At 49.4% G+C, this 22,967-nt stretch overlaps 1 long non-coding RNA gene across 1 annotated transcript; it reads right to left on the bottom strand.

Moving 5' to 3' along the window:
* Positions 1-16,339: 16,339 nt before the first annotated feature.
* LOC143841891 (uncharacterized) lies at positions 16,340-17,325 on the bottom strand. The gene is made up of 3 exons (XR_013232929.1): positions 17,204-17,325; positions 16,951-17,094; positions 16,340-16,864 (listed from the first exon to the last, which is right to left on the bottom strand). It is a non-coding gene; the product is annotated as an uncharacterized LOC143841891 (long non-coding RNA).
* Positions 17,326-22,967: the final 5,642 nt, after the last annotated feature.

The following is a 22,967-nucleotide window of genomic DNA, read 5'->3' as shown; positions in this document are numbered from 1 at the left end:
CCAACTCTTACTGGGATCTGCCATGACTTGGGGGCCAACATGGAAAAGTGCCAGATTTTCACGGGGAGAGCACGCGGGAGAGGGAAGGAGGGGGCACCTCAAGACAGACGGACAAGTCAAGCAAAGCAGGCTGGGAGTGGGAAGAAAAAGAAAAAGAAAAAGAAAAAGAAAGGGGGTGAGGCCGAAGGGGTTGCTAATGTTCTTTTTTGAGAATATTCTGCTTACACTGAAAGCTGCCTTGAGTTCCCTGCGGCAGAAATAACGAAATCACGAAATGGGGCCGTCCAGGAGCCAGAAAGAAAAAGCAGCAGGAAAGGGGGATGCAGTGTCCAAGGGGATGATGGAGTGACATCTGTGTCAAAACCTGGAGATTGGTGGTATTTTGCCTCCACCAACCAGGAAGCTCTTGAGGTCAGATGCATAACATGGTGGTAGAGACCTCTTGGGTCATCTAGTCCAGTGGTCCCCAACCTTTTTATCACTGGGGACCGGTCAACACTTGACAATTTTACTGAGGCCCAGGGGGGGTAGTCTTTTGCCGAGGGACATCACCGCCTGAGCCCCTGTTCCACTTGCTTTCCTGCGGGCGACACTGCCAGCAGCAGCTGGGCAGTGCCACGCCGAGGGTGAGCCCCAGCCATGGTGGCCACTGGAGAGCACCAAAGATGAGCAGAGTAGCAGGGCAGCCGCTGAGGCAGCAGCTGGGGAGGAGGACGAGGAGGAGCCGCGGCCCGGTACCGACTGATCCACGAACTGGCACCGGTCTCCGGACCGGGGGTTGGGGACCACTGATCTAGTCCAACTCTCTGCGCAATGCAGAACACTCATAAGTAATCCAGCAGAGCCGATCTCTGCCATCTTGTGATCAGCTGTCACTCCGGATCTCCAGGCCGCACCTGGAGATTGGCCACTCTATCCAGAGGGCAAGACTAGAGGGCACAGCTTGTCACAGGAGGCAAAACTTCCTAACTGGGACAGAAAGCTGCCCCCTTTGGGTGGAGCCCGCTCTTCCTTGGCAGTACGTGTGTGTCTTCCAGCAGAAGGTGGTGAGCTTTCTCTTGGACAAACATCAGCGTAGACTTTCTGCATTGAGCATGGGGGAGAGTCAAGGAGGACCTTCTGCCTCTTGGGCTCTTGTTTGGGTCTCCTTCCCTGCTACCAAGGTCTTTGGAAGCCTCCAGGCCAACCCCGGGGACCTCCCGTCAGGGGCAAGTTGCAGCACCTTCTTGGGGAACCCAAGTCCCAGGTGTGCCATCAAGGCTCTTCAGCACGAAGAGGAAGGGTCTGTGACCCCCTCACCTTCCTGACTCGAACTGGCCATGTGTGTGTGTGCGTGCTACAATTTGCCCTTCGGTTGCCCAGGGAATCTACATGCCCATTCCGCACACATAGCACTTTCAGTGTGCTTTGGCAGCTGGATTTTCCTGTGCAGAACCGAATAATCTACATATAAAGAGCATTGAAAGTGCATTATCTGTTGTGTGCAGAATAGGCCCTGATGGGTTACACACAGATTTTCCCAAGGTTTTTGCTCCATAAAAAATGAATTCTTCTGTCCCTCATACCTTTGCATACCCTTCATGAAAGGCTGTGAAATTAATGGCGGGTGGGGGGGAGGGGGAGCAAAGCCTGTGTTTCTCTGCTGGGGGAGTGTCAGAATGCTGTGCTTCTGGCATTTGTTCTGATTCTGTTTGATGTGTGGATCCAGTGTGTTTCTTGCACCCTGCTTCCTTCCCTTCTCCCTTTCACACGGTCCAGGGCTGCCTTCCTTGGGGGTCTCCCACCCATTTACTAAGCAGGGCCAATCGACATCAGGCTAGCTTGGACTGACCATGTCAAAGCCCCCCACCCCCGTTCAGGCTTCCTGTTTGGCCACGATCACCTGGCCCCCCGTGGGTTCTGTCCATGGTGCCGTTGATCCTACTGGATTTTCCTGCTTTACTAGGAATCGTGGCTGTTATATTCTGTACAATTCGCTTGATTGGATGAATAGTTCTTGTGCATATGTGTAATCTGCTTTCAACCCTGGGCAGCTGCCATTATGGATTGGTAGTAAAAAAAAAAAAAAAACTAAAACAAAGTTTGAGACACAATATTACAAAATGCCAGGTGTAGTGTGGAAAAATGGTGCCATCTGGTGGCCATTTGTATTTAGGCTCCTGCTTCTTGATAAAAGTTTATTTTGTTATCGATGTCTGTTGATATTCGGCTGTGCTGTGTTTATACGGACTGAGAAAGCTGGCTAATGGGCTTATCAAGAATGAAGATAACAAAAAAAGACTTTTCTGTTACTAACCTAAACTGACTTCATTCCAGAGGGAACACTGCTTGTGTCAGGAAACATTATCAGTAGTCTTGAGTTGAGCCTTGTTGCAATATAAATTTCTGTGTTCTATGCAAGATTCCCCTGAAATAAGATCTTATTAGTCCTGAAGGTGCTGGAAGAATTGTTTTTAAATGGAGGCATGCTTAGGTTACCTCCCATCTTCAAGCAGTTAAACAGTGTTCTGGTGAGTAACTCAGGTAGGCTGCAAGAAGTTCTCCCAAAATAGAACATCCCCCCCCCCCCCGCCATTTCCAAGAATCACTTTTGCCCTTGATCTTGAACTAGTTTTCTGGAGGGGTTTAATTCTGAAACATGTGCAGTGAACGGATCTTCATGCATCTCTTCTCACTAGAGATGCACAATTTGCAGAATTACCCACCATCACCACCTTTGGAAAAAAATATAAATTTGGTTGAAAAATTGAGATATATACAATGTTTTGCTGTCACACCTAAAGCACAATTTTTTGCTATTACGCCTAAAGCATCATGTAGCATATAAAGTTTTACTGTTTGGCATATTTATAACATTCAGATGAATAAACATTTTTCACCTGAAAATCTGCAAGTACTTGGCTTGCTGGGAGGGTGGTATCAAAGTCCAATGAATGAATGAATGAATGAATGAATGAATGAATGAATGAATGAATGAATGAATGAATGAATGAATGAATGAAAGAGCTGCAAATATGCTATCCTAGTACATCTGGGAGAGGCAGGGCCAAAGTTATCGAAAGATGTACTGGGATAGCAAGTCTTTCATGGAAGGGGCCTCAGGGTCACTGAGTCCAACCCCCTAGACTTTGCAGGACATTTTCAACTAATCTCTCAGGTACCACATTTATTTGTTTGTTTGTTTGTTTGTTTCTCTCTGAGAGGCAGGGAAAAGTTTTAAAAAATTATAGTGAGAGTTTATCAGGTATGTGGAACACAAACCTGCTCTAGGGCTTCTTGGTCCTGAGGTGGTTACCAAAACCTTAAACTTAATCCAGAATTCAACTGGGAGCCAGCCAGTTTGTTTGACCCCTTGTTTGCAATTCCTGCAAGACTGGAAACATGTGAGTAACCAAAAAAAGCGCTACAGGTGCAGGAATATTGTGCTACAATTTGCACTGTGCGAGATGTCAAAATTCCACTACAAATTGTAGTGGTTCAGGCTGCCACGGACATCCAGCAACATGGCAGATGTGCGGAATGGCCCAGTATAAAAGCAATTCCCATGGCCACAACTGAACCCTCCGTAGCTACTCTAAGAGCAGCAGTGAGACGTTGCACCCCTGCCTGGATGTCGCAGTTGTATGCTTTGCAGGATCCTGCAAATAAATCAGGGTGTCATCTAAAGATATAATTTCAAAGCGATCCAGCAAGTCACGGAGAACATGATGAAAAACAGCAGGGGCACTGCAGACGCTGAAGGGCAATAGGAGGTATTCAAGTTGCCCCTTCAAATTGCTCCCCCCCTCTTTGAAGGCATTATCAGCTGTTTGGCATGCACTCTTCCCTCCCGCTTTATCAGTCGCAGTCCAAAAAAGAGAGGGGGATACATTTAAATGCCCAATTTGAAGGTGAAACGCTGATGTGGATTTGGCCTCCCTGTTTTGGATCCTTCGAATACAGAGTGTTGTCAGTTTGGCAAGGCTGGACCAAAAAGTGTTAGCAGGGTAAGTCAGTCATGGATATACAGACGTTGTATTTTAGGAGAAAAGGATTTATTTAAGGACGATCAACCTTGGATAGTATAGAGGAGAGAAAGAGAGAGAGCCTGTCTACTTGGCTGCCTAAGAGAGAGGAGCTCCGGAGAGGAAGGAGGAAATTGCCCCTCAGAGTAGCCATCTAGAGACAGACAAGAAGCAACCCTTAAAAGGAGAGGAAGTCCCTGACCTGACTCTCTTATCTAAGAGTCTTCATGCTTCCCCTTCAGGCTCTTCTTCTCTTTGTACTGCAGACATTGCCTGTTCCAACACCCCTTCTCAAGGTCTGGTGTTCAAAGTCCACAAGGGTCATCTTCTCACGTAGACTTTGACACTTCTCCCTGGAGAGTGGCTTGGAGAGCACATCTGGCATCCTTCCTTCGTAGGACGGTGGTCCAGCTCATCAAGCCCACCTTCCTTCTTGTTTCTTCCAAGGTGATGCTGCACCTCAGTGTGCTCAGTTCTGGAGGGGGTTTTCTCCGTTGGTGCAAGCTTGATGCATCCTTGGTTGTCTTCATAAAGTGGCACTGGCTTGGGCCCTTCTATCCCAAAGTCTTGCATCAGTTGCAGAATCTATTTCAGTTGGCTGCAGGCTTCTGCTGCGGATACACAATCAGCTTCAGTTGTGAGGACAGCTGCACTCTCTTGCTTCCTGCTGCTCCAGCTGATTACTCTGCCGCCATAGCAGATAGAAGAGGTGTCCCCTTGTTGACTTTCTGCCCATAGTGTCTCCTGCCCAATCAGCATCCATGTATCCCACCAGCCTGGGATTGTCACGTGTGGGTCACTGTCGTTTGCCAGGAGGCTCATGAGAGGGTTCAAGAACTGCTTGGGGCCCCTGTGAGAGCCAGGGACATGCAGTGTTACAGCCCTGTGTGATCCATGTGTAAAGGGCAGCGTCGCAGAGAGGGAGGGAGCCTTCCAGAATGGTGCAAGACACTCACTCGGAGGCTAGTCTGGTGGATGTCCAAGGAGGCTGAGAAGGCAGACCATGCAGAGGAGGAAGGAGCCAGCCCATCCGCCACTCCTCAACCCCCCCCCCCCAGTCCCTTAGACTGCAAGGCGAACAAACCAGTCAGTCCTAGAGGAGATCAGCCCTGACTGCTCCTTAGAAGTCCCGATCCTGAAGATGAAACTCAAATACTTTGGCCACCTCCTGAGAAGGAAGGACTCCCTGGAGAAGAGCCTAATGCTGGGAGCGATTGAGGGCAAAACAAGAAGGGGACGACAGAGAATGAGGTGGCTGGATAGGGTCCCTGAAGCAGTAGGTGCAAACTTAAATGGACTCCGGGGAATGGTAGAAGACAGGAAGGCCTGGAGGATCATTGTCCATGGGGTCGTGATGGGTCGGACACGACTTCGCACCTAACAACAACAAAGCTTTATTGAAAATTGCGACAACTTTGGAAAGAGAGGGGGAGGAGGGAGAGAGTCCTAGCAGTCTAACTGACTAATTGTTCTTCTTCATCGGAAAGCCAATAGAAAGGAAGTCTTGAACTGAGGGGCTGGAAGTCTCCAGAGACCCAATCACGACACAGGAAGAGATTATTTGCGAAATACCAGGAACTTCCTGATCTGACTGGGCTAAATTCCCCTCTCCTCCAATGGCCCTGGCAGGAGATTAATAATACGATAGTGACCTGCATGATCATTATTTGTGCGGAGAAATGTTTGCTGCCCCATTCTAGAAGAGTGAGCACGCTAGAGGAAATCAATCAGCAGAGTACAAGTGGGGTTTGTGGGGGTGAAGTCCTAGAACTCTGACCTGTGGGGGCCTGTGACTTGTTTCCTGGTCTTTGTACAGGATTTGTACATAGACTAAGCTGTCCATTAGTCTCGGGACAGACAGGTTTTTAAGGGAAATGTCCCGTGTCCCGCTGCGGTATTTAAATGTCCTGGCTCCGCTGCTGCTGCCTCAAGCCACAGCGAGTTGGGCAGGGCCACACCCGGCTTTCACTCCAAGGGAGGGCGGCCAGGTAGGCAGGCAGGCAGGTAGGGAAGGGGTGGGCAAGCGAGGGAGAGGGGGGAGCAATCCAGTCCCGATTGGCCCCACCAGCTACAACTCCCCCCCCCACGAAATCCCTGCCGCTAGTGCCCCCCTAGTCACTATAGAGTTCTTTTCTCCTAAAGTGGTTCTGCACCTGCACCCAGGCTCCACGCCCACCTCAGGAATTCCCAGTTAAGGGCTGGCCACTCTGGCCCCCTGTCCAGCCTGTACCTTTGGCTCCACATAGGTCTTTGGCAGCTTCTTCTCTTCTATGCAACAAATCCTTCCTGAGAAGGGTGGGGGTTGTGGAGGGGAAGGACAGCATGGTGTTTAAGAGCAGTGGCTTCCAATCTGGCAAGCTGGGTTTCGTTCCCCCTCCCCTACATAGCCGGGTGACCTTGAGCCAGTCTCAGTCCTGATAGAGCTGTTCTCACCAAGCAGTTCTGTCAGAGCTCTCTCAGCCCCACCTGCCTCATATCTGCGGCCAGTCGCGTTTTGTGGCTTGGAGTGTGTTCTGCTGATAACCATTCAAAGACTGTGGTCGTTGCTTATCCTTTTCAGGGTGATAAGTTGTTTGGAGAAGCCTTACGTAAGATTTCAATTGAAACCAGGGGCAGAAAACAGATGAGGCCTAAGTTTGTTAGACGTGACACTGACAAAAACTACCAATGTAAAAGCAATACAAGACCAAGCGCCAGGAAAACGATCAGAAGTTGGGTCTGGGGAATAGCAGCTTAAATAAGCACTCAGCACATGTGAAACTTCTCTCTTGGCTAATGGGGCCAGTTGGGCCATTCACTTTAAAAGCTCCCAGTCAAGGGTTCAAAGCGGTTTATATGCCAAAGTGTTTGCAGTTTATATATCTCTTACACAACTTTCTCAGCAAGCTGAATCTACACAAAACACCTTTTGCTTCCCACTCTGGCACATTAACCTGGATGAATGGCACACTTCAAACTCAATGAGGGTAAGCCAAAATTCCCTGTGCCACCCCCTTTTCATGAGATCATATGGACAGTGTTCTTCTCTTGTGCTTCTTCACCCCTCTGCCACTCCGGATTCCTGTTCTGAGAGTAAACAGGAAGCAAACTACAACCCTAGGTCATTTGGGCTATGTGTATAATGGCATTGCCCGGAGACTAGCATGTAGAGAGCAAGCCCTTGGTCCAAAGTGTAGAGGGACCTCAAAAGGAATGAGTGGCTCACTGTTCACGGGGGGGGGGGGGGGGGCATAAGTTCTCATCGGCCCACAGGGCTGCGATCTGCCCATTCCTGCTTGGTTCAGTATCGAGAAAAGGGAGTCTCTCCGGGCACTGCAGACAGGCCGTCACAAACCTCGAGTCTTGGATCCACAGGTTAGCCTTTGAACTTAGTCACTGGTGGATTCAGACTGGACCCTGCCTTTCTCCATCTGGGAAGTTCTCTCTAAGAATTGAGAACAGCCTGGCGTGTCAGATAGGCAGACAAGCATGCAGGCAATGCCATAAATAACTGTTTCCCAAAGTATTTACACAAAGCATGCCTCTCTAATGTTTTCCCCCTCCCAAAATCAGGAACAAGATGAATTTTTAAAAGATTCAAGACTCGTGATTCCATAAAGGGTGTCCTTCCAAAAGCACTCTGCATCTTGCATTAAAGGTCTGAGAGATGCCGTGCTTATCCCGATTAAGACCCCATCTCACGGAAGCGCCTCTCACCGAGCCCTGGGACACATGCAAGCATTCATCCGATGACCTCGCCTTTCTGGGTGACATTCCTGTGAATAGAAGCATTGCTCAGGAATTGCCTCCGAAGGAATACGATTCCATTTCCCATTTGCTGGGGTTCTTCTTCTGCCTCCTGGCTGGACACTGGGCGGCTGAAGTGGTGCATGATGGGAGTGTTCCATCTGACCGTTGGCCTCAGACGGTTGGTTGTGCGGCAGAGAGAGGGAGAGGCCGGCTGAGACTCTCTCTTAATGCTCAGGTTTATCTTTGGGAAAACGTCAAGTGGTCACTACGTCTATATTGGGAAGATCAAATGAAACCATATACCGTATTTGCCGGCATATAAGACGACCCCCAACATTTCCACTCAAAATATAGAGTTTGTGACATGACATTACAGTACTAGGGGCCACTCTGGGCAGCTCTGTCTATCCCAGCTGAAGTGCACCCGGCGTATAGGACCACCCCCCCACTTGGAGGCATGTTTTTCAGGGGGGGAAAGTAGTCTTATACGCCAGGAAATACTGTAATAACCAGGCTGTTAACTTCATGTGAACAAGGGGAACAGAAAGTGTGTCTCAGAGAAAAGGTTACCGTTAAAGATTGTGTTTGTTCTCTAGTATGCAAGTAAACATATTCAGAGTTACAACAGACGATGATAGACCTTATTATTTGAAACTAGCTTCAAAGCCCGTTCCTAAGAACAGGCCTTGAAAGGGCCCCCTCCCCTGGCCCTTGGCCAGGCAGCTTAAGGTGGCTTTGGGCGGCAGCTGGCAGCCAGATCAAGTGGGGCAGGCGGGGGCCGGGACAGACCCCTTAGCAGGCAGCCCGCAGGCCAGGAGGCCCTTGTCAGCAGGCCCAGCCTAGCTAAGGTGACCAGAGTTTAAGTTTGTTACAGAGGGACACGATTGACCAGGGGGTTGCCAACCTCCAGGCATGGCCTGGAGATTAGCTTCAAAGGCCAGTGAAGTTATGATGATTTACCCATAAACATAAATTAATTTAATACCCTGTTTAGAGTTAGTTAATTACCCACAATATAATTAATTTACCCTATAAACAATTTATCACCGATAAACTTAATTAGAGCCTCTTGTGGCGCAGAGTGGTAAGGCAGCAGAAATGCTGTTTAAAGCTGTCTGCCCATGAGATTGGGAGTTCGATCCCAGCAGCCGGCTCAAGGTTGACTCAGCCTTCCATCCTTCCGAGGTTGCTAAAATGAGTACCCTGCTTGCTGCTGGGGGGTAAACCCTAATGACTGGGGAAGGCACTGGCAAACCACCCCGTATTGAGTCTGCCATGAAAACGCTAGAGGGCGTCACCCCAAGGGTCAGACATGACTCGGTGCTTGCACAGGGGATACCTTGACCTTTACCTTTAAACTTAATTAAAATTATTAAAAGCAATTAACTGATTTTAAATGGCTGTGCTGGACATGTTAAAAGCTTTGAACACTCAAAAAACTTTCAACAAATGTTAAGAATTATAAGAAGAGTTCACTACCTGTATCACCTGTATCTTCAGGGAATGAGTCACATGACTGTATGTATGGAGCCACTGTTTTGAGTTGAAATTGCTTAACAAGAAACTGGACACTAGGCATTATCAATTCTCTGTGAGGTTCTTCTGTGTAACAGAGCAGCTGTACAAAGAGGAATAAATACCTGAATTACTTCATCCTAAGCATTAGGAACAAAGCTCCTGAGCCCGGGAGTCTGCGTGGGGGCCTCCTGAGCCTAGGCTGCCGGTTGGGTTGCTGCTGGGCTGCCGCATGGTGCGTGGCCAAAAAAAAAAAAAAAATTAAATTATTATTTTTTAATTGAAGAACGCTGCGGAACAATTAGGAAACGCCGCGGGACACAGGTCACATGCCCCAAATGCAGGACTATCCTGCCAAAGGCGGTTCATCTGGCCACCTTAAGTCTAGCAGGCCAAGAGGCCCTCGTTACAAGTCCTCAACCATGACCCTTTGCCCAGGGCCCTCTCCCCTTACCTGCTGCTGGCTCCAGGCACTGGGGCATGTGAGAGCAAACAGGCTAGAGTCCAGGGATGGAGGGCAGGAGCTGCAGGGGCAGAGTCAATCTGCTGCAGTGGCAGAGCCAAGCTGACTGCACCCTGATTGGCCCTATTTTAACTTGGAGAGCCGGATACGTCCCACCCCCAGGCTGTTTCATAAATATATAGAGGAACAACAATGGATAAGGATAAGAAGAAAATAACTGAGAAACCGCTGTTGTCACCTGGCAGCTTTTATATACATTTGTCTCACTCCGCTGAACAAACTCCCCCAATATTACCCTCAACATTTTTACCATTAAACCCAAGACAATTTTGATACAATAACATCCTGAGGTTCGAATGCAGCATGGGATCTAACACGTTTTTCGTAGGCTGGTACAGGGATTCCCCTATAAGATTTTGCACCTCTCATTTAGGGCATTTGTGATGCCTTGTCATCTTATCAATTGTGGTAAATTGTTTGGAATGGCTACATTTCTATTTGTCCCCTGGTTCCCATGTTTAAAATTGTGTAATGTATTGCTGGAGTCTCCATTATAATGTTGAGCATTCAGATTGGGGGTTCAAAGGGAACCCAAATGAGCCGGTTTCTGTCCATCCAGAATTTATAGCGAGGACTCACTGTACCCCACTGACTGTCCTTGTCCCCCACCACCTTCTTCTAGGGCCCCCAATGTCTGGGATATTTTCTCTCCAGCTCCTTCATGCTCCTTCTGAGCCATCTCACATTTGCATGGAAACCTCTCTTAAGGTCCCAGACCCGTTAGGCCTGCACCCTTCCTTCTGTGGCCGCTGGACCTTGCCAGGAAGTCCGTATTCTTTGTCACCCGCTCAGTGGCCAGCCCATTTCCAGTTAGAACAGGGAGTGGGAAGCGGGAGAAGCTGGACCAGCTGAAAGGATCTCTTCAGTTGGGCTGCTGCTAAGTGGCCAGAAAACCCAGGAAGAAGGGAACAAAACCATAAGATACATGAAATGTACATGGAATTTTGGGGGGAAGAACTCTCAGGGCCATTCCGCACTTATTCAAAATTGCACAATGGTCGCAAATTGAAATGGCTGCTGTTTTGCTGTTATGCACAATGTGATTGACAATCTGCAACACTCCTGAAACCGATCCGCAAAAAGCGCTTCGTTGTAGCGCTTTCAGGGAAATCCCAAAAAGTGGATTCACCCTCTGGAAAGTGCTACACTCTTGCAAGCAATCTGCAACACTAGCGGGAAAGTTCTGTGCATTACCATTGTTGCGGTTTCTGCAAAGTCCCTCCCCCTAGCGCTCTCCTCTGATCTTCCGGCGAAGCGATCGCCATTTTTTTTTCTCGGAGCGAGCGGAGATCAATGCACCGACGAGCCTTCGTTTACCCAGCGAGGCTTCCCTGGCTGCAGTCCCTCCCCAGAGCTGTTTAAGTCACCAAGCACCAAGCAACACACAGCCCCGTTTGCCGGTTTGTTTTCCCTTTATTTTTCACTCTATTTTCGGCTTTGGAAGTGGCCCATGTAACCCTGAGACCACTATAGGGAGTTAGAGTTGGGGTATTCCTTATAAGGAAGAAAGGGCGCAATTTCCCCAGAAGGATTGGAGGCCTGAAGCTGCAGGCCTGAAGCTCCCCTCAGAAGCACTCCTTTGTACAATAATTGTATTAATATTGTGGGTAAAGAATCCTGCGTTCCATCTGAAGGAAAAGATAGCAGAGACTTGTGTGAAGAACAGATCTTCCGAGACAGCACAGCTGCAAGTTGGTGCTTCTTTAAGAGATGGTCTGGACCGAAGTCAGAAAGACTGAGGCCCTGGTCTGCCCAAATACAGCAGGCCTGAATTGTTATCCTTGGTTGCTGTTCGATGTGTTGAATCTTGTTGCAAAGAGGATTCCTGTTGAAGTTGGGCTACAGTTATTTCCATTAATGCAAGTGTCGCAAGGTGGGACCAGTTCTGTTGGGCTCCTGCTAAATGGCCAGAACACCTAGGAGCAGGGGAACAGAACCATAAGATAGGGGAAATGGCAGGATCCCGACAGGTGGCGCAATCACCCGTTTCATCAGTACTCATTTCGCCACGGAGATGCCCCTCCCCTGCTCCCGCCTCCAAGGCTCCCGGGGAGGGGAGGCGGGAGTTTTTTTTATAAAGGGAGGAGGTTGAGTAGCAACGCACAATCGCAAGTCTCTTCAGAACCCTTTCAGTTATCTGGCTCCCCCTTTGCGCTTTATTTGAATGCGTGTGTCACATTCTGTTTTTTGTTCTCCCCCCCCCCCTGTTTTTTGTTTGTGAATGGCAGGAAGCAACAGGTTACTACCCCCCCCCCCCAGGGTTGACCTCTGGGTGCTGGAAGGGGATGGGGGGTGACGTTGCCAGATCCAGACAAGTTCACTGCCAGGGAAGGGCAAAGACCACAGTTGGAATCAACTCTGCCAGGCTTAATTTTTTTTATTTTTACTTCTTTCCAGTCTGTCCCCCCCCCCCCCTCCGCACACACACATACACACTCCCTCCCTCCCTCCCTCCCAAATAAAATGTCCTTCTCTCGCAGACTCTGCTGCCCTTGTGGTTTGGTTTTTTGGTTGTAAATCACTGACAAATCTTTTGGCCCCAAAGCATCACCTCTGAGAAGGGGCTGCTGCTTGGGGAGATTCGCACCCTGTTCCTTGCCCCACTCACAAAGGCCAGATTGATTAATTTTTATGGAATCAACTCCTTACCATCTAAACACAGGGCAAGTCCAACAGGCTGCAGTCTCTACCTATACGTTTGCGCCATGAAACTATCCAGACCTGAAGACAGAGCTGTGACAGTTAACCAATGCCTCTGTGAAAAAAGGAAATTGCATGGCAACAATTAATTCTTTGTTTTTAAAATGAAAAAGCGGGGGGGGGGGGGGAGGCGGGCTTTGCCTTGCTAGGCAAGCCGAGGCTGATTGGTTGTCCGGTTGATTGGCAGGCTTGAGGTGGGGGGGGGGAGTTTGTGGCGTTTTCACTGCTCCTCGGCAAGAACCGGAAGTAGGTGAGGAACGCTGGAGGAGAAACAGTCACACTAGGAGGACGGGGTTTTGGGGCAGGTGTGAAATGACGAAGGAACGCTACAATACACAGCAGTGGAATATTCAGTGTTGATTACGGATTTCTACCAGCTGTACGGAATGGCCCTCAGAATCCGGCTTTGGAATTAGCAACGGAAGGGTCCCCCTTTTAAATGCCACCGTGTGCCCGCTCCAAACTCCAAAGGGCCAGCTGGAGTGGGAATGGTCCCAGAGAGTCCTACCGGCAAAGGCCACCAATTCACAGCCGGCTGGGAAGCTGCATCACCCTTCGGCCAGCGGCCCTGGAAAGCCGCCTGCGCATCTCAGCCTCGCAAGATGTCCCTTGCCCAGCCAGAGTTCTGTACCTTTCACGGAGGAAAGGGGGCCCTGGGAGCTTGTGATCGGCCGTTTGGGGAGGAAGGCTGCCTCAGGTAGTCCAGGGAGAAGCAGAAAGAAGCAAGGTGCTGATGTTCCGGAAACCGCAGTGCTTCAAAGTACACATTTATTTGGGCAAATATACAGGACATGAAACAATTTAAAAGCATAGCTTCCCAACAACAAGATCCTAGAGACTGATAGATATTTGAAGGGCTATTTACAGAGTTCTATGAAGGCGAAAAATCTTCAGGATCTTTAGGCCAATCTAGCCTGGAGGAAAATTCCTGACCCAAAAGCAGTGATTGGCATCACCCTGGGCATAGAAGAAAGGGCCACAAGAGCTGAGCACTCTCTCTCCCATTAAAAAGGCTTTAAAAACCAATTTAATACACAGAGATAACTTTATACAACAATACTTACAGAGCCAACCTTCTGGTCTTCTGCTGTTGGATGAGGGCCAACGTCGCCCCTCTCCACTTGTCACTCCTCTCCCAAGTGGTGGATTACAAACCACTAACAAGCACCCTTTGGGTGTGATCTGTCAATCAGTCATCAACCCACCTATCAATCCACCAATCAGTTATCAATCCAATAGAATCCAGACTGCATCTTTCCAGCTTGTCAACACGAAAATCGTGTGAAGCCCCGCAGCGCTGGAAGAGAACCCCTGCAGACCCGCCCAGGAGACCCCCTTGGCTCCGGACAACTCTTTGCCACTCTTGCTCCCTTTCCTCCTAGGCAGTCTGGCAACAGTCTGAGAGGAACATACTGCTCTCTTGATAAGAACCAGGGGTCAAAAACAGTCCAACCAATATGCAGAAATATAGTTTCTAATAACTGTATGATCAATCGGAAGATTGCAATCATTTTCTTTACACCAGTGGTCCCCAACATTTTTATCACCGGGGACCGGTCAATGCTTGACAATCTTACTGAGGCCCGGGGGGGGGGGGGTAGTCTTTTGGCAAGGGACATCGCTGCCGCCTGTGCCCCTGCTCCGCTTGCTTTCCCGTCGGTGCCCCTGAATTCCCGTCACCCACTGGGGGGCGCTGCCAGCCGCAGCTATGAAGTGCCACACCGAGGGGGAGCCCCAGCCATGGTAGCCATTGGAAAGCACCAAAGGTGAGCCAGCAGCAGAATGGCAGGGCAGCCCCCGAGGCAGCAGCCAGGGAGGAGGACAAGGAGGAGCCGCGGCCCGGTGCCGACTGCTCCATGGACCAGTTTAATTCAATAAAAATTTAATGTGAACTTAATCCAGGAAAAAAATCAAGCATTAGACACAATCCGTTCTGTCCACCCAATTACAATTTGCCTAAGTTCACAGAATCATCATTTCTGTCAGCTGGCTACCTGGGGGTTGCAGAGGGGGGTGAAGCCTCACAACTAGAAGAAGAAGAAGAAGAAGAAGAAGAAGAGTTGGTTCTTATATGCCGCTTTTCCCTACCCGAAGGAGGCACAAAGCGGCTTATAGTCGCCTTCCCATTCCATTCCCCACAACAGACACCCTGTGAGGGAGGAGAGGCTGAAAGAGCCCTGATATTCCTGCTCGGTCAGAACAGCTTTATCAGTGCCGTGGCGAGCCCAAGGTCACCCAGCTGGTTGCATGTGGGGGAGCGCAGAATCGAACCTGGCATGCCAGATTAGAAGTCCGCACTCCTAACCACTACACCAAACTGGCTCTCCAATAGATTCAGGAGGCTCAAAGCGGCTTACATCCACGTTCCCTTTCCTCTCCCCACAACAGTCACCCTGTGAGGAAGGTGAGACTGAGAGAGCCCTGATATTACTGAAGATAAAGAAGAGTTGGTTCTTATATGTCACTTTTCTCTACCCGAAGGAGACTCAAAGCGGCTTAGTCACGTCCCCTTTCCTCTCCGTTGCAACGAATCAACGCATATTCGTTGCAACGTGTGTGTGTTTTTTTTAACCTGTGCTTAAAGGGAAAGGGGCTTTTCGGGAGCATGATAACAACCGCACATTGGCTGTTCCGTTTGATTGACGGCCAGGGGCGGGAACAAGCACAGAAAAAAATCGCTTCCTTTCTAGCGATTCCTGCAAGACTGGAAACCTGTGAGGAACGAATGGAACGCTACTGGATTCCACTACAAATGAAGGTATGCGGAACGCCGAGATTCCACTCTTTAAAATAGCATTTCCGCTTTGTGAAAGCAATTGGCAACATTGGTCCTTGTGCGGAATGGCCTCTGCTTTTACCCCAGCAGTAAAAGCATGAGTTGGACCTGCTGCGCCACCGTTCTCTTCCTTCGAGACGCATGGGCCTGCCTGCTTCCCTGAAGCTGCCTGGGCCCCATGATTCCTCTGTGGCGTAAACCAGTCCTGGGTTGGGGAGGGAGACTGGAAACTGAGCATGCACCCCAGGGTGGCCCCGCCCACCTAACCAGGCACCCTTCCTGTCTTCTAAGCAGCCCTCAGGTCTCAAGCCAAGGTCGATCAGGAATCCAGGGAAGCAGGGTGCTCCACCATGCCAGCTTCATCAGGAAACTGGTCTGAGAGGCTTTCGAGGGACTGGTCCCGCAGAGCATCCTTGCACCAGGCTAGGTCTTGGACCACTAACCGGAACCCGACTCTACAGGAGGCTTCTGAGGTTAGCTGCTGCTGCAGGAGCCGGATAGGACCAAGAGCCCCTCCTATCTTCCCTTGGACGGAGGAAGCAGCTTGGAAGTGGCACAGAAACTCCCCATGACTATTCATCAGGGGGACTCCCCCTCCAGCTGTGGTGTTGGCTGCTTGGGTGCTTGGTCCTTCAGCTGGCTCCCGAGGAAGATGACCCTGGTCTGATCTCACCCTCGTGTCCAATGTGCCCTGGGCCAGGAACACAGGCGAGGCTTCTGGCTTCTCAGGAGGAGTGACCAGACATGTCCCAAGAGGAGGGCGAGCCACTGGGGACCGCTGCAACAGCTGCCAAAGAAATGGCTGAACTTGGCTTGGGAGGCTTGGTTGTGCTCCAGAGACCCAGCATGAGAAAGGCAGGAGGAGGAGGAGAGGGAGGAAGGGCACTCCTACAGGGTCTTCTTTCCTCTGTAGAGGAGAGAAGAAAAGCAGGCAGGCCCCTGCGTCAGCTCACTTGCCCCGATAAAGAAATTATGGAACAGATCACTGACTCGCTTCTAGGTTGGGGTCCCAAAGGGGCAGGTCAACCTGCAGTTTGTCAGAAGGGACTTCCTCAGAAGGAGCCCTTGTTGCCTGGAGGCAAAGGGATCACGAGAAACAGCTACAATCGACAGGAATGTGCACAGGGTGTAGGAGATCTGTGGGCCACACCTCCTGGGACAGCATGGCTCCAGTGGTTGAGATGGGTGCATTGGCCTCTTTCACGAAGGAGAGCATGGGGTCGGCATGCCAAAGAACAGGGTCAGGAGGAAAGCAAGTCTTCATTACCTGGAAGCCCTCTTGAGTGGCTGAGATGAACTGGAATGGTCCCCAAGGTCCAGGAATCTTGATTTACCCAACAGTCCAAGGGGTGTCAGGGCTGGCAGACTGGCAGTCGTATTTTAGAATCCAGACAAATCCTTGAAGGTCCTTGTGGTTGCTCCCACAGGAGGGAGATCTAACGCTTGGCTATAATGTGGAGGTATGGGATTATCTCAAAAGTCTCTGGTGGTCTGGTGGGGGGCACATGACACTGACCTGGCATGTAACCGGTGCTCTCTGCAGTCCCAGCATGGGAAAGGGTGGTGGGAGGAGGAGGAGGAGGAGGAAGGGCAATCCTGCAGGGTCCTTTTACTCATCTGTAGGGGAGAAAAGAAAAGCAGGCAGGCCCAGGGTCAGCTCACTTGCAGTGGTCCATCAAATAGGCAAGAGACGGCAGACTTACTTCTGAGTAGGGGAAAGCCAGCAAGGGCCTTCCTCAGAGGAGCCCTCGTGGCCCGGAGGCAGAGGCCTTTCAAGAACAGCGACAAACGAGGGCCCGCCAGAGATTATAGAGCAGGGCAGAGAGGTTGCTCCGAAGGTCTTTGATCTGGGGAGATGGAGAAACGCTCCCAATGATTCCTGCCCTCTTTTCAGCCTCAGCAAGGGGGTTGGGATGTTTGGCCCCCCCTCTATGCTTGATCTCCCCATCTACGCACCTCCTCCTCCTCCAGCAGGGCCCTGGCCTGGCCCAGGAGGGAGAGGAGGACCAAGAGGCCTCCCTCCCTCACCCACCGCCCGTCCAGGCTCAGGGCGTCCTCCAGAGCGGCCTCCTGGAGAGAGAGCCTCTGCCTCTGCCTCTCCCTTGGGTGACCTCCGAACACCTGAAACCAGGAAGAGACCCTGTCAGTCCTCTCCCAACCCGCCCTGGTCCCTCTTCTCCAGAGGTTCTGGCTCCTTCCCGCCCTCCCTCCCTCACCCCTTTTTAAAGGGAGACTTCAAACAGCTCCCCTGCAAGGAAATGGGATTCAGAGCATGCTCCAGAGCTGTGGCATGGCGAAGGGAAGGGGGGACTCCCAATCTCTCTGCACAGCGCTGATGGAAGAATCCCCCAAGGGAGCTCTGCTGTGTCCTTCCCGGGGAATAAACCAAGGCCCCTTGACCCAGGCCCAAGAGGCGAGGCCTTTCCAAGACTGCCTGGCCAGCACCACAGACGGGCCTCCGTACCTCAGCTGCCCCTATGAGGTGGGCGTAGCTCTCCCTCCAGGGCCGCTCTGGGTCCTCCTCCCAAGTGAACTTACTCCGGCCTGAAAGGAAGACACCGGGGGGAGCTCAAGCAGACTGGCCCTGCTCAGAACAGCTGTGCTTCCTCCTGGCCTGGGGGTGTCTCCTCCCCCTCCGCCTGGGCCTCGCTGGTCTCCCCCTCTGGCACCGGTGGAGGGCTGGGGTCGTGGGGACCAGAGGTCTGGAGGCCGTGGCGGGGAAGGCTTATCTGGAACTCCGTGGCTCTTAAGGGAGGGGGTGCTCCAGCCCAGAAAAGGGACGTGAATTCACCCTGCCCCTTCTGCTGGGCTTGCATCAGCTGTCCCATGACCTCCCTGGCCTTCTCCAGGACCTCCTCTTCCGGGTTGGCCAGGGAGACGGAGAGCTTTGCCACCAGGTGCCCGAATGTATCATGGCTGACGATCTAGATTGGAAGCAGAAGAAGAGGCCTGTCTTGTCCATCCAGAGACAGCCCAGGAGCCCTGAACCACTGGGGTCTTCCCCCTCCTGACCCTCCTCACTGACCCTGGGGGGGACCTTAGAAGAGAAGGAAGAATGTCCCAGGGGTGGACACTCTGGCATTTCAGGGAAGAGTCTGGGAGAGAGGGAGGGAGTGTGCTTTGGACACCAAAGGACCAGGCCTCATCTTCCCCCTCCCAGAGATGGAGTGGCCCCTCCTCTCTTGCTGGGCTCCACCGGCCATATCCCGCTGGGGGTGGAGGACTTGCGTTCAAGCCAGGCATCCTGTAGGCATCCAGAAGGACATCCCTAAGCAGATCAGCTGCCCGGGCTCTGGGGGCAGGCCACCTGACCCGGTGCTAGTATAAGAGTTGCTGTGGAAGGAAGGAAGGAAGGATGGAAGCAGCCCCTCATCCTACGCCCTCCGGCCAGGGCATGGTCCTCAATGCCCCCTCCCCCTGCAGCTCTGCCCACCAAGGACGGGGCTGCTCTTCAGAAAGATCCCCAGAGGAGGTGGGCCCCATGCTTTGAAAAGGGCTCTGTTCCTGTGGGATAGCTGTCTGCCCCCAACCTGCCCCGAGGGGGCTGTCGTCTCCCAGCCTGGCTGGCCTCGGTTCTCCTGTTATCAGCAATCCTACCCCAGGGAAGGTTGTTTGAGCAGCACCTTGCAAATATCTGGCCACAGTTTCAGATATTTCTCTGTTGATGTTCTCAAGAAGGAGGGGAACCTGGAATTGAGCCACTGTGTGGCACAAAGGGCCAGAATGGACGGGCCCCTGGCCTGACCCAGCAGACCTCTCTTACTTTCTTAGGTCTGGGGCAGTGGTGCTCTCTGTTCATGGCACTCGGGGGGGGGGCAACAGTGGGAGGGCTCTGGACCTTCGGGTGGCCCCTGGGTTTTGGCCACTGTTTTGGCCACTCCAGAGGGGCCGATCAGACAATTAGAAATCCAGCACCAAGCCCATCTGTCTAAGAAGACAGCCAAACAAATAACGCTCTTAAGACTAAAAAGAGATGCATTGGAAACCGAAGATATGAGGAAAAAACTGGATTGGATAAAACAAAAGAATTTTGAACATGCTGACAAACCTGGAAGATGGCTGGCATATAAACTAAAAAGAAATCATAACAAAAGTGTTATATCCAGCCTTAAATATGGAGACAACCACTTCCGTACAGATCAGGAAATACAACAATGTCTCTCAAACTTTTTCCAAAATTTATACCAAACAGACGAAGAAACTGTACCTGACAGCATGGAATATCTTGGAGGTACCCCATCCTTAACCTTCACAGACGAGCAACGAAAGATATTAAATCAGAGATTCTCAGCTCAGGAATTGGCCGAAGCGGTAACAGCTATGAAATTAAATAAGGCCCCAGGCCCAGATGGCCTCTCCGCAACTTATTATAAGAAATTAAATCATACATTACTACCAGTCCTGACACAGATGGTGAATGAGGTAGTGGACAATTCTGGAAAATCACTCCCCAAATCGTGGCAGCAAGCGTCGATAACACTCATACACAAAGAAGGTATGGACTCACTATCGCCAAATGCTTATAGACCAATATCACTACTTAATGTGGATTATAAAATTTTTGCAAAGGCCTTAGCAGAAAGACTGAAGAAATGCCTTAATGAAATCATCCATCCAGATCAAACAGGATTCATGCCCAAAGGTACATGAAAAACAACGTCAGATTTGTCCTTAACGCAATGGAGGTGGTCCGCACTAAAGGAATCCAAGCGGCTTTTGTGTTTTTGGACGCTGAAAAAGCTTTTGACAAGGTGCAATGGAAGTTCCTACTGGCCACGCTTACCCAACTAAAATGTGGGGACAATTTTTGGAACCTAATCAAGCATGTATACTCAAAGCAAGAGGCAAGAATCTTGGTTAATGGAATGTTAACTAAAGACCCTATTCAAATTGGGAAGGGAACTAGACAAGGATGTCCGCTATCCCCCCTACTATTTAACCTGGTATTGGAGTCACTAGCTCGTAAAATTCGAGCAAACGCAAAGCTCTTGGGACTTACGATTGCGGGAGAAGAATTTAAACTTAAAAGCTATGCTGATGATGTTGTTTGTGTATTAACTAATCCAAGCAACACTTTAGAATTGTTGTTTGAAGAGATAAACACTTTTGGGAAACACTCTGGATACAAGATAAATCTCTCTGAAACCAAGGTTATGCTATTTGGCATGTCAGACTTGAATATAGAGATAATCAAAAGGGCACTAAGGTGTGAGATTAACCCTAAAAAGGTCAAATATCTAGGAGTCCAAATTGGAAATCGCTCTGATACCCTGCTTGCTAACAACTACGGGGAGCTCTGGTCACAAATCCAACAGGACATTAAGAAGTGGAACAGCTTGAACCTTTCGTGGTCAGCAAGAATGGCCACAGTAAAAATGTCAATATTACCAAAACTTAACTTCCTCTTTCAAACTCTGCCAATAGATATTAATGACTCTGTGGTAAATAAATGGCAATCTGAAATAAATAAGTTCATTTGGAACTATAAGAGGCCAAGAATTGCCTTTAGAATTCTACAAGATGACAAGAAGAGAGGGGGACAGGGCGTCCCAAATCTAAAATTATACCTACATGCGGCAACACTGACAGCAGTGGCAGACTGGATAATTGATCCAATGACAAGAGATTTGGTGCTGGAAAAGGCAGATAGTAAGCAAAGCTTCCATGAAATGCTCTGGCCCTCTTTGAAAACAAAAGGAAAGGAAAAACCTAAGGTCAACTTTTGGACAAGATCCCTTCTAAAGATCTGGAATAAATACAAAACAAGACTTTGCTCCTCATCATATTTACTGAAATCGCCAATAGAGGCGTATTTTTCTAGACAGCAGCAAAGAAGAATAACATGCCCAATGTACAAGGACTTGTTAACAAGAACAGGTGAGCTCAAGAGTCTGCAAGAATTAAACAAAGAAGGATATGAGCTACGATGGATGGAGTATAACCAACTGAAAGCCAGACTAAAAACAGACTTTGAGATTCGAGTGGACAAAAACTCACCTCTTAGTGATTTTGAAAACATGTTATTGCTCAAAAAACCACACCTACAGGGCCAGATCTATAAACTTCTTTTGAATACGAGACTGAGTCAGAACAAGTAAAGAATTGTATGATTAAATGGATGCAAAACCTGGGCTCCATAATTGGTATGGAGGAATGGGAACGAGTTTGGATCAAAATTCCTAAACAAACCAACAGCCAAATTTTAAGGGAAAACTGGTATAAGATGTTTTATAGATGGTATATTACTCCAAAGGTCATTGCAAAAATCTCAGATAGGTTTGATAATAAATGTTGGAAATGTCATAAAGCAGTAGGTTCTTTTTATCCCATGTGGTGGAATTGTGAGAAAGCAAAAAAGTATTGGGTTAAAATACATATGGTGTTACAGGAAACATTTAAAATGCGATACCCAATGAAGCCTGAATCTATGCTGCTAAGCTTCCACCCAAGTGCTTTACCTACTTCTTCTAGAATCCTCTTCTTCCATGCAACTACGGCGACACGGTTGGTGTGGGCGAAGCACTGGAAGGCGACTGAGACTCCAACTATTTCTACATGGCTTGATAAATGAGCGGACTTAGCAAAAATGGCAAGACTCACCAACATGGTTAAGAAGAGATCTCCGGAAGAATATGATGAACAGTGGAGTGATTATTTGGACTTTCTTAAGAAAGACAGCAGTAACTGTTAGATTAGGACCAATATGTAATGGGAACTGACTATATATCTCTTGAGATAATATCAGACTACATCAAGTATGATATACGTGTATTGACGACACTTATCAGCTGGTCGCTTCTTTGTTTTTTGTTTTTCTGTAAATGCTTTTTATAAGAACAAATAACAATAAAAACTGAATTAAAAAAAAGAATTTTATTTATTTATTTGGATTTTTATACAATGTTTAAACAAAGTTATAGCCGATAACAGCAATGTTCCTACACGTTCTGAAAACCTCCTGTCAGCAATCTGAACAGAAGTTTGTTCAGATATACAAAGTTAGGGCAACTCAGTCTGTCAATTTGGTATAGAGGTCTCCAACATAGGTTTTAAATTGTCATGTCTTTTAAATATTCTAAGGGAATGCTCAGTGCAAGCAGGTGTGGACAGACAGCTCTCTGTACAGCAGGGTGCTTTCTAAAAATGCTTCTTCAATTGCACTTTGGGTTGCTTTAGAACACAGTAGGGTTGAGGGGGGAACGTCAGATTCCGTTATTTTAGCGGATGTGTAAGGGGGCGTGGTGGAAACAGGCTGAGGCTCCTGAATCTGTTTCAGTATTGATCAGCGATCCCTCTGGGGGGAAAAAGCAGGGTGTGTGTCTTAGCGGTTCCTCCACTGTGCCCAGGCCTCTGGGGGGGAAAACCAGGCCATTCCCCCCTCCCCCAACACTCTTCAAACACAATAATGGGTTTGCAAAACTTTGAGCTCTCCCCCCCCCCCCCTGTACACAGAACCCTGAAATTTAAGATTCGGTTATTTTAATAATTGGATATACATTCAGTTAAATGTGAAACGATGAATGTGTACTGTCCATTACAGCCCCTTGATATTTCCCCACAACAGGAGGTTCCAGAGACCACATGGATCTTGCAAACTCTTCTCTGGTGTGGAGCAGTTACACCCTTCAGTTTAGCCTGCCTCGAAAGGGTGTGTTGCGAGGGGGCTACAATTGTTTGTGTGTGGAGGGTGGGGGGTGGGATTAAGTGCAAAATGCTTGCT

This window comes from Paroedura picta, chromosome 7, assembly GCF_049243985.1.
Source record: "Paroedura picta isolate Pp20150507F chromosome 7, Ppicta_v3.0, whole genome shotgun sequence".
Classification (NCBI taxonomy): domain Eukaryota; kingdom Metazoa; phylum Chordata; class Lepidosauria; order Squamata; family Gekkonidae; genus Paroedura; species Paroedura picta.
Note: the sequence above shows the minus strand (reverse complement) of the source record. Positions and strands in the feature narration are given on the sequence as shown.